Source organism: Haemorhous mexicanus (assembly GCF_027477595.1).
Source record: "Haemorhous mexicanus isolate bHaeMex1 chromosome 3 unlocalized genomic scaffold, bHaeMex1.pri SUPER_3_unloc_3, whole genome shotgun sequence".
In the NCBI taxonomy this organism is placed as follows: Eukaryota; Metazoa; Chordata; class Aves; order Passeriformes; family Fringillidae; genus Haemorhous; species Haemorhous mexicanus.
This window is the reverse complement of record NW_026775977.1, coordinates 22,359-34,123: the sequence shown is the minus strand read 5'-3', so window position 1 is coordinate 34,123 and position 11,765 is coordinate 22,359.

The following is an 11,765-nucleotide window of genomic DNA, read 5'->3' as shown; positions in this document are numbered from 1 at the left end:
CCTTTTTTTGGTGCCATTTGGGATCGATTTTCTGGGATTTGGGGTTTTTGGGGAGGGGATTTTTTTGTGGGGAATTTTTTGGGGTTTTTTTGTGGAATTTGGGGGTTTTGGGTGGGATTTGGGATTGGTTTTTTTCAGGATGTGGGGGTTTTTTGGGATTTGTTTTCTGGGATTTATTTTGTGGGATTTTTGGGATGTTGCAAAGGGATTTTGGGGATTTTTTGGGGTGGAATTTGGGATTTTTATTTTGTGTGATTTGGGGTTTTTTTGGGGCGGGAGATTTGAGATTATTTGGCAAAATTTGGGATTTTTTGGTGGGATTTGGGAAATTTTTTGCTGAGACTTCGGGATTTTTTTTGGGGTGGGATTTGGGGGTTTTTGTGGGATTTGGGATTTTTGGTTGAAATCTGGGATTTTTCTTGTGGGAATTTTGGCATTTTTGGGTGGGATTTGGGAATTTTTTAGTGGGAATTTTGGGGGGAATTTTGGTTTTTTTGGGGGGGAATTTTGGGGTTATTTTGGGAGAATTTTGGAATTTTTTTGGTGAGAATTTTGGGATTATCTTTTGTGGGATTTTGGCTTATTTTTGTGGAATTTTGGGAATTTTTTGTGGGATTTTTGGGTTTTCTTTCTTGTGGGAATTTTGGGACTTTTTGGTGAGAATTTTGGGATTTTTTTGTGGGATTTTGGCCTTTTTTTGGTGGAATTTGGGATTTCTTGGGGGGGATTTCAGATTTTATGTGGGAATTTTGGAATTTTTTGGTGGGAATTTGGGATTTTTGTGGGAATTTAGGGATTTTTCTGGTGGGATTTGGGATTTTTTAATTTGGGATTTATTTTGTGGGGATTTGGGATTTTTTGCTGAGATTTTTGGGATTTTTTTGGTGCCATTTGGGATTGAGTTCTGGATTTGGGATTTCTTTGGTGGAATTTGGGATTTTTTTGGGAATTTTTTGGGGGGAATTTTGGGGATTTTCGATGGGATCTGGGATGGATTTTTTGACATTTTTTGGGATTTATTTTGTGGGATTTTTGGGATTTATCTCTGTGGGTTTTTTGTTGGGATTTGGGATTTTTTTTGGGTGGGATTTGGGATTTTTTTAATTGATTTTCTGGGAATTTTGGGAAGAATCCCCGCCCCTAAAGGGGCGGAGCCGCCGTTCCTGGTGAGATTTGGATCCCACGGGGTTTGGGGGATTTCTGGGAATGTTGGGAATGTTGGGAATGTTTGGGAGTGTTGGGATCCCAGGATGATCCCAGGGTTTGTCATTCCCAGGTTTGTGGGGTCGGGAGTGGCCGGGCTGGGGATCCCTGCCTCAGTTTCCCTCCGGAATTCCGGGGGCTCCGTCCCCGTTTCAGGGCCCATTCCCGATGATCCCAACCCCATTCCCCATTATCCCAATCCCAATCCTGATTATCCCATTCCCCATTATCCCAACCCCAATCCCCATTATCCCATTCCCGATGATCCCAACCCCATTCCCTAAATCCCAGTCCCAATCCCGATTATCCCATTCCCGATGATCCCAACCCCATTCCTGATTATCCCAATCCCAATCCCGATATCCCAATCCCAGTTTACCCCAATCCCATTCCCAGTTCCCAATCCCATTCCCTAAATCCCAATCCCATTCCTGATTATCCCAATCCCATTCCCAGTTCCCAATCCCATTCCCAGTGCCAATCCCATTCCCTAAATCCCAATCCCAATCCCGATATCCCATTCCTGATTATCCCAACCCCATTCCCGATTATCCCAACCCCATTCCTGATTATCCCAACCCCATTCCCAGTTTACCCCAATCCCATTCCCAGTTCCCAATCCCATTCCCTAAATCCCAATCCCATTCCTGATTATCCCAATCCCATTCCCAGTTCCCAATCCCATTCCCAGTGCCAATCCCATTCCCTAAATCCCAATCCCAATCCCGATTATCCCATTCCTGATTATCCCAACCCCATTCCCGATTATCCCAACCCCATTCCCGATTATCCCAATCCCATTCCCTAAATCCCAACCCCATTCCCAGTTCCCAATCCCATTCCCAGTTCCCAATCCCATTCCCTAAATCCCAACCCCATTCCTGATTGTCCCAATCCCATTCCCAGTTTCTGTCCCTGATATTCTGGCCCCATTCCCAGTTTATCCCAATCCCATTCCCAGTTTCCATTTCCAAACTCCCGGCCCCATTCCCGATATCCCAACCCCATTCCTGATTATCCCAGTTCCCATTCCCAGTATTCCCAGCCCCACTCCTGGTCCCCATTCCCAGTTCCCGGTTATCCCAACCCCATTCCTGGTTCCTATTCCCCATATCCCAGCCCCATTCCCAGTTCCCATTCCCGATATCCCAGTTCCCATTCCCGATATCCCGACCCCATTCCTGATCATCCCAACCCCATTCCCGACATCCCCTTCCCAATATCCCGATATCCCGTTCCAGGTTCCCATTCCCAATCCCCCAACCCCATTCCCGATTATCCCAACCCCATTCCCGATTATCCCAACCCCATTCCCCATTTCCCAACCCCATTCCTGAGATCCCAGTTATCCCAATCCCAGGTTCCAATTCCCAATATCCCAACCCCATTCCCAGTATCCCGGCCCCATTCCCAGTTCCCATTCCTGATTTCCCAGCCCCATTCCCAGTTCCCATTCCCAGTTGTCCCAATTGTCCCAGTCCTGGCTCCCGATCCCATTCCCAATATCCCATTCCCCTTCCCAACCCCATTCCCGAATATCCCACCCCTACTCTCGATTATTCCAACCCCATTCCTGGCCCCATTCCCAGTTCCCAATCCCATTCCCAATTATCCCTATCCCATTCCCAGTTCCCAATCCCATTCCCATTCCTGATTATCCCAATTCCCATTCCCCATTTCCCAACCCCATTCTCGAGATCCCATTCCCAATATCCCAATCCCATTCCAGGTTCCAATTCCCAACCCCCAGCCCCATTCCCGGTTCCCCATCCCATTCCTGATTATCCCAACCCCATTCCTGAGATCCCAGTTCCCAATCCCATTCCCGGTTCCCAATCCCATTCCCAGTTCCCATTCCCATTCCTGGTTCCGATCCTGTTCCCATTCCCATTCCCGGTTCCCATTCCCAATATCCCGATCCCATTCCCAATCATCCCTTGATCCCATTCCCGGTGACCCCATTCCCATTCCCATTTATCCCAGTTTCCCATCCCGATCCATTCCCGTTTATCCCGATCCATTCCTGGTTTTCCATCCCGATCCCATTCCCGGTGATCCCATTCCCGGTTTCGCATTCCCGGCTTTCCCATTCCCAGATTTCCATCTCCCATTCCTGGTGTTCCCGCTGTTCCCGTTGCCGGTTTTCCCATTCCCAGTTTTCCCCATTCCCGTTTTTTTCCTGTTCCCATTCCCGGTTTTTCCTCCATTCCCATTCCCGTTTTTTCCCGTTCCCGGTTTTCCCCATTCCCAGTTTTCCCCCATTCCCGTTCCTGGTTTTCCTCATTCCCAGTTTTTCCCCATTCCCAGTTTTTCCCTGTTCCCGGTTTTCCCCATTCCCGTTCCCATTCCCATTCCCGGTTTTCCCTCTATTCCCCATTCCTGGTTTTTTCCCGTTCCCGTTCGCCTTCCTGGTTTTCCCCAATTCCAGTTTTCCTGTTCCCGTTCCTGGTTTTCCCCAATCCCGGTTTTCCCCAATCCCGGTTTTCCCCATTCCCGGTTCTCCCCATTTCCCATTTCCCCATTCCCGGTTTTCCCCGTTCCCGTTCCTGGTTTTTCCCCATTCCCGTTCCCGTTCCCGGTTTTCCCCATTCCCGGTTTTCCCCAATCCCGTTTTTTTCCCGTTCCCGGTTTTTCCCATTCCTGGTTTTCCCCATTCCCGGTTCTCCCCAATTCCCATTTTCCCGTTCCCGGTTTTCCCCATTCCCGTTTTTTCCCCATTCCCGGTTTTTCCCGTTCCCGGTTTTTCCCCATTCCCGGTTTTCCCCATTCCCGGTTTTTCCCCATTCCCGTTTTTTCCCCATTCCCGGTTTGTTCCCGTTCCCGGTTTTCCCCGTTCCCGTTTTTTCCCCATTCCCGGTTTTTCCCGTTCCCGGTTTCCCCATTCCCGGTTTGTTCCCGTTCCCGTTTTTTCCCCGTTCCCGGTTTGTTCCCGTTCCCGTTTTTTCCCCATTCCCGGTTTTTCCCGTTCCCGGTTTTCCCCGCCGCGGGCGGAGCCGCTCCCGCTCCCGCCCCCGGGGCCGCCCCCGCCGCCGGCTCCGCTCCCGCCGCAGCGCCATGTACGGTACGGAGGGAACCGGGACAAAAACCCGGGATAACACCGGGATTACACCGGGATAACACCGGGGCAGAACCGGGATAACACCGGGCCAGAGCCGGGCCAGAGCCGGGAGAGCGGGGACGGGGGCGGGAACTGCGGGAACGCGGCCCCGGCCCCGCCCCGGCCCCGCCGCCGCCGGAGCATCCCCGGGAAGGGACCCCAAAAAACATCCCCGGGAGGGACCCCGAAATCCCCGGGAGGGACCCCAAAATCCCGGGGAGGGACCCCAAAATCCCCGGGAGGGACCCCAAAAAACATCCCCGGGAGGGACCCCAAAACCCCCGGGAGGGACCCCAAAATCCCCGGGAGGGACCCCAAAACCCCCGGGAGGGACCCCAAAATCCCCGGGAGGGACCCCAAAACCCCCGGGAGGGACCCCAAAACCCCCGGGAGGGACCCCAAAATCCCCGGGAGGGACCCCAAAATCCCCGGGAGGGACTCCGAAACCACCGGGGGGGACCCCAAAAAACATCCCCGGGAGGGACCCCAAAATCCCCGGGAGGGACCCCAAACATCCCCGGGAGGGACCCCAAAAAACATCCCCGGGAGGGACCCCAAAATCCCCGGGAGGGACCCCAAACATCACCGGGAACCCCGAAATCCCGGGGAGGGACCCCAAAATCCCCGAGAAACCCCAAAATTGATGGGGTGGGAGCTGTCTGGGAACCCCAAAATCCCCGGGAGGGACCCCAAAACCGTAGAAAATTACCAAAATCTCCGGGAGGGACCCGAAACCACCGGGGGGGGGGACCCCAAAATCCCCGGGAGGGACCCCAAAATCCCAGAGAAACCCCAAAATCCCAGAGAAACCCCAAAACCTCCAAGAATTCCCAAAATCCCCGGAAGGATCCCAAAATCACCGGGAGGGACCCCAAAATCCCCGAGAAACCCCAAAAGTGATGGGGTGGGAGCGGTCTGGGAACCCCAAAATCCCTGGGAAACCCCAAAAACCCCGGGAGGGACCCCAAAACCTCTGAGAATTCCCAAAATCCCCGGGAGGGACCCGAAACCACCGGGGGGGACCCCAAAATCCCCGGGAGGGACCCGAACACCCCCGGGAGGGACCCCGAAATCCCCGAGAAACCCCAAAATTTGTGGGGTGGGACCTGAAATCCCTGAAAAACCCCAAAATTTGTGGGGTGGGATCGGTCTGGGACCCCCAAAACCTGTGGGGAACCCCAAAATTTATGGGATGGGAGCGGTTTGGGGACCCCAAAATCTCCAGGAAACCCCAAAATCTGCGGGAGGGACCCCAAAATTTATGGGGTGAGGCTGGTTCGGGGTCTGGGAACCCCAAATTCTTGGGGTTTTGGGGGGGTTTTGGGGTGGATTCTTGGGGCTTTGGGGCCAAACTTGGGGATTTTGGGGCGAAATTTGGGGTTTTGGGGCTGAACTTTGGGGGTTTTGGGGCTGCATTTTGGGATTTTGGGGCCGAATTTTGGGGGTTTTGGGGCCGAATTTTGGAGTTTTGGGGCTGAATTTTGGGGGTTTTGGGGCCAAATTTGGGGATTTTGGGGCCAAATTTGGGGATTTTGGGACCAAATTCCAGGATTTTAGAGCTGAATCCCAGAATTTTATGGCCCGATACTCGGATTTTGGGGTGAATTCCGGGGGTTTTGGGGCCGAGATTTGGGGTTTTGGGGCTGAATTTGGGGATTTTGGGGCCGAATTTGGGGGTTTTGGTGTCAGACCTGAGGATTTTGGGGCCAATTTCCAGGATTTTGGGGTCGAATTTTGAGATTTTGGGGCCAAATTCCAGAGTTCTGGAGCTGAATTCCAGGATTTTATCACCCAATCCTGGGATTTTGGGGTGGAATCTGGAGATTTTGGGGTGAAATCCCGGGATTTTGGGGTTGAATCCCAGGAACTCGGGCCCAAATTTGGGGATTTTGGGGCTGAATTTGGGGATTTGGGGTTGAATCGCAGGAATTTGGGACTTAATTCCAGAATTTTGGGGCTGAATTTGGGGATTTTGATGCCGAATTTGCGGATTTTGGGGCTGATTCTGGGGGTTTTGGGGCCGAATTTGGGGATTTTGGGGTCAAATCCCAGGAATATGGGGCCAAATTTGGGGATTTTGGGGCCGAATCTGGAGGTTTTGGGGTCAAATCTGGAGATTTTTGGAGCTGAATCCCAGGATTTTGGGGCTAAATCCGGAGATTTTGGGGTCTGAGCCAGGATTTTACACTCAAATCCGAGACTTTGGGGGCAAATTTGGGGATTTTGGGGTCGAATTTGGGGATTTTGGGGTCGGATCCCAGGAATTTGGGGCCAAATCCCAAATTTTAGGGCTGAATTTGGGGATTTTGGGACCCAATCTGGGGATTTGGGGGTTGAATCCTAGGATTTTGGGGCCAAATTCCAGGATTTTGGGGCCGAATCCAGGAAATTTGGGGCCAAATTCCAGGATTTTGGGGCTAAATTCTGGGGGTTCGGGACTGAATTTCTGGATCTTGGGGCCGATTCTGGGATTTTGGGGCTGAATTTTGGGATTTTGAGCCCGAACTCGTGGATTTTGGGGCTGAATTTTGGGATTTTGGGCCCAAACTTGTGGATTTTGGGGCTGAATTTTGGGATTTTGGGCCCGAACTTGTGGATTTTGGGGCTGAATTTTGGGATTTTGGGCCCAAACTTGTGGATTTTGGGGCTGAATTTTGGGATTTTGGGCCCAAACTTGTGGATTTTGGGGCTGAATTTTGGGATTTTGGGCCTGAACTTGTGGATTTTGGGGCCCATTCTGGGATTTTGGGCCCAAACTTGTGGATTTTGGGGCCGATTCTGTGGGTTTGGGGCCAAACTCGTGGATTTTGGAGCTGAATTTGAGGATTTTGGGGCCAATTCCAGGGATTTTGGGGCCGTCCCTAAGGAGGAGCAGCTGGAGCAGCAGCTGGCGCCCTCCCCCTCCCCCACCCCCCCCTTTTTGGGATTAAGGGGATTTGGGGGATTTTGGGATTTGGGGATTTTGGGAATCCCCGGCGACCTCGGCAATCCCCGACGTCCTTCCCGGCCCTGCCGAGCCGCCCAGGGAAGGAGCCAGACCCCAAACCCCAGACCCCAAACCCCAGACAGGACCAGACCCCAGACCCCAAACTCTGAACCCCAAACCCCAAACCCCAAATCCCAAACCCCAAACCCCAGACCCCAAACCCTGAACCCCAAATCCCAAACCCCAGACCCCAAACCCTGAACCCTAAATCCCAAATCCCAAACCCCAGATGGACCCAGACCCCAAACCCCAGACCCCAAACCCTGAACCCCAAATCCTGAGGCCCAGATCCTGAACCCCAAACCCCAAACCCTGAACCCCAAAGAGGCCCAGATCCCGAACCCTGAACCCCAAATCCTGAATTCCAAACCCCAAACCCTGAACCCCAAATCCTGAATCCTGAATCCCAACCAGGCCCAGATCCCAATTCCTGAATTCCAAACCCCAAATCCTAAAGCTCAGATCCTGAGCCCCAAAGAGGCCCAGATCCCAAATCCTGAGCCCCAAGTCCTGAATCCCAAACCCCAAATCCTGAGCCCCAAGTCCTGAATCCCAAACCCCAAATCCTGAGCCCCAAATCCTGAATCCTGAATTCCAAACCCCAAATCCTGAGCCCCAAATCCTGAATCCCAAATCCTGAATCCTGAAACCCCAAACAGGCCCAGACCCCAAACCCTGAACCCCAAACCCAAATCCCAGATCCTGAGCCCCAAATCCTGAATCCCAGATCCCAAACCCCAGACCCCAAACAGGCCCAGACCCCAAACCCTGAACCCTAAACCCCAAATCCCAAACCCTGAATCCCAAACCCTGAATCCCAAACGGGCCCAGACCCCAAATCCTGAACCCCAAATCCTGAATCCCAGATCCCAAACCCCAGACCCCAAACAGGCCCAGACCCCAAACCCTGAACCCTAAACCCCAAATCCCAAACCCTGAATCCCAAACCCTGAATCCCAAACGGGCCCAGACCCCAAATCCTGAATCCCAAATCCTGAATCCCAGATCCCAAACCCCAAACCCCAAATCCCAAATCCCAAACCCCAGATCTTGAATCCCAGATCCCAAACCCTGAACCCCAAATCCTGAACCTCAGCTCCTGAACCCCAAATTCCAAATCCTGAATCCCAAATCCCAAATGGGCCCAGACCCCAAACCCTGAATCCTGAACCCCAAAGCCCAAACCCTGAACCCCAAACCCCAAACCCCAAATCCTGAACCCCAAACCCCAAACCCTGAACCCCAAACCTCAAACTCTGACCTGATTTTTCCCCCAATTTCCCCCATTATTTTCCCCCAATTTTTCACTTTTTCCCCCCAATTTTCCCCCCAATTTTTCCCCAATTTTCCCCCGATATTTCCCCAATTTTTCCCCAATTTCCCCCGATATTCCCCCGATATTTCCCCGATATTCCCCCAATTTCCCCCAATATTTCCCTGATATTTTCCCCAATATTCCCCCAATTTCCCTCGATATTTCTCCCGATATTTCCCCATTTTCCCCCAAATTTCCCCTGATATTTTCCCCGATATTTCCCCAATTTTCCCCCGATATTTCCCCGATATTCCCCTGATATTCCCCCATTTTTCCCCAATTTTCCCCCGATATTTCCCCAAATTTCCCCCGATATTTCCCAATTTTCCCCCCGATATTTTCCCCAATTTTCCCCCCATATTACCCCTGTTTTCCCCCGATATTTCCCCCGTTTTCCCTGATATTCCCCCAAATTTCCCCCAATATTTTCCCCAATTTTCCCTGATATTTTCCCCAATTTTCCCCAATATTCCCCCGCCATTCCCCGACCTTCCCCTCACGGTCGGTGTCCCCGGGCGGTTCCCGAGTGTCCCCGCTGTCCCCAGGGCTGTGCGGCTGCTGCGGAGCGCTGCGGCCCCGCTACAAACGCCTCGTGGACAACATCTACCCCGAGGACCCCGAGGTGGGAATTTATGGGGGATTTATGGGGGGTTTTTGGGGTTGTTTTGGGGGTTTTGGGGGTTTTTTGGGGTTTTTGGGGTTTGGGATTTGGGGTTTGGGGTTTGGGGTTTGGGGTGTTTGGGGTTTGGGATTCAAGGTTGGCACTTCGGGGGTTTTGGGGTTTTTGGGATGGATGGACAACATCTACCCCGAGGACCCCGAGGTGCCGAGTTACGGGGCGTTTTTGGGGTTGTTTTGGGGTTTTTTGGGGGGTTTTTGGGGTTTTTGGGGTTTTTGGGATTTGGGGTATGGAGTTTGGGGTTTGGGGTCTTTGGGGTTTGGGATTCAAGGTTGGCACTTCGGGGATTTTGGGGTTTTTGGGATGGATGGACAACATCTACCCCGAGGACCCCGAGGTGCGGAGTTATGGGGGATTTAATGGGGTTGTTTTGGGGGTTTTTTTTGGGTTTTTGGGGTTTTTGGGGTTTTGGGGATTTGGGGTTTTGGATATGGGGTTTGGGGTTTGGGGTTTTTGGGATTTGGGATTCAAGGTTGGCACTTTGGGGATTTTGGGGTTTGGGGATACATGGACATCATCCACCCCGAGGACCCCGAGGTGGGAATTTATGGGGGATTTAATGGGGTTTTTTGGGGTTTTTGGGATTTGGGGTTTTGGATATGGGGTTTTTGGGGTTTGGGGTGTTTGGGATTTGGGATTCAAGGTTGGCACCTCAGGGATTTTGGGATTTTGGGATGGATGGACAACATCTACCCCGAGGACCCTGAGGAGGGAACTCCATGAGGGTTTTGGGGTTTTTTTGGGGTTTTTGGGATTTGGGGTTTTTGGGGTTTGGGGTTTAGGGATTTGGGAATTTTTGGTTTTGGGGTTTGGGGATTTGGGGATGGATGGACAACATCTACCCCAAGGATCCTGAGGTGGGAATTCCATGGGGGATTTGGGGGATTTTTTGGGGTTTTGAGGATTTTCGAGGTTTGGGGAATTTGGGGTTTTTCGGGTTTTCGGATTTGGGGAATTTGGGATTTGGGTTTTGGGGAATTTGGGATTTGGGGATTTGGAGGTTTGGGATTTGGGATTTCTGGGGTTTGGGATTGGATGGACAACGTCTACCCAGAGGACCCCGAGGTGATTCCCAGGATTTGGGGTTTGAGTTTTTTGGGTTTTTTGGGATTTGGGATTTTGGGGTTTGGGAATTTGGGGTTGGGGGTTTGAGATTCGGGGTCTGGAATTTGGGGATTGGGAATTGGGGTCAGGGGATTTGAGGATTTGGGGAAATTCCAAAGTTGGGGAAAGTTTGGGAATTCCTGGGATTTTCTGTTGGGAATTTTGGAACTTGGGGTTTGAAGTTCAGAATTTGAGATTTGGGATCCTGGAATTCAGGACATCGTTATTCCCGTCGTTCCTGCTGTCAGTCCTGTTGTTGTTCCCGTTATTCCCATCGTTATTCCCTTCTTCATTCCCATTTTCCCAGGAGGGACTGGTGAAGTCCAACATGGAGAAGCTGTGCTCCCATCCCCGTTATTCCCAGTTCCATCCCCGTTATTCCCGTTATTCCCGTTTTTCCAGGAGGGACTGGTGAAGTCCAATATGGAGAAGCTGTGCTCCCATCCCCGTTATTCCCAGTTCCATCCCCGTTATTCCCAGTTCCATCCCCGTTATTCCCAGTTCCATCCCCGTTATTCCCAGTTCCATCCCCGTTATTCCCGTTATTCCAGGAGGGACTGGTGAAGTCCAACATGGAGAAGCTGTGCTCCCATCCCCGTTATTCCCAGTTCCATCCCCGTTATTCCCGTTTTTCCAGGAGGGACTGGTGAAGTCCAACATGGAGAAGCCGTGCTCCCATCCCCGTTATTCCCAGTTCCATCCCCGTTATTCCCGTTTTTCCAGGAGGGACTGGTGAAGTCCAACATGGAGAAGCTGTGCTCCCATCCCCGTTATTCCCAGTTCCATCCCCGTTATTCCCGTTTTTCCAGGAGGGACTGGTGAAGTCCAACATGGAGAAGCTGTGCTCCCATCCCCGTTATTCCCAGTTCCATCCCCGTTATTCCTGTTATTCCCGTTATTCCAGGAGGGACTGGTGAAGTCCAACATGGAGAAGCTGTGCTCCCATCCCCGTTATTCCCAGTTCCATCCCCGTTATTCCCGTTTTTCCAGGAGGGACTGGTGAAGTCCAACATGGAGAAGCTGTGCTCCCATCCCCGTTATTCCCAGTTCCATCCCCGTTATTCCCATTTTTCCAGGAGGGACTGGTGAAGTCCAACATGGAGAAGCTGTGCTCCCATCCCCGTTATTCCCAGTTCCATCCCCGTTATTCCCATTTTTCCAGGAGGGACTGGTGAAGTCCAACATGGAGAAGCTGTGCTCCCATCCCCGTTATTCCCAGTTCCATTCCCATTATTCCCATTTTTCCAGGAGGGACAGGTGAAGTCCAACATGGAGAAGCTGTGCTCCCATCCCCGTTATTCCCAGTTCCATCCCCGTTATTCCCGTTATTCCAGGAGGGACTGGTGAAGTCCAACATGGAGAAGCTGTGCTCCCATCCCCG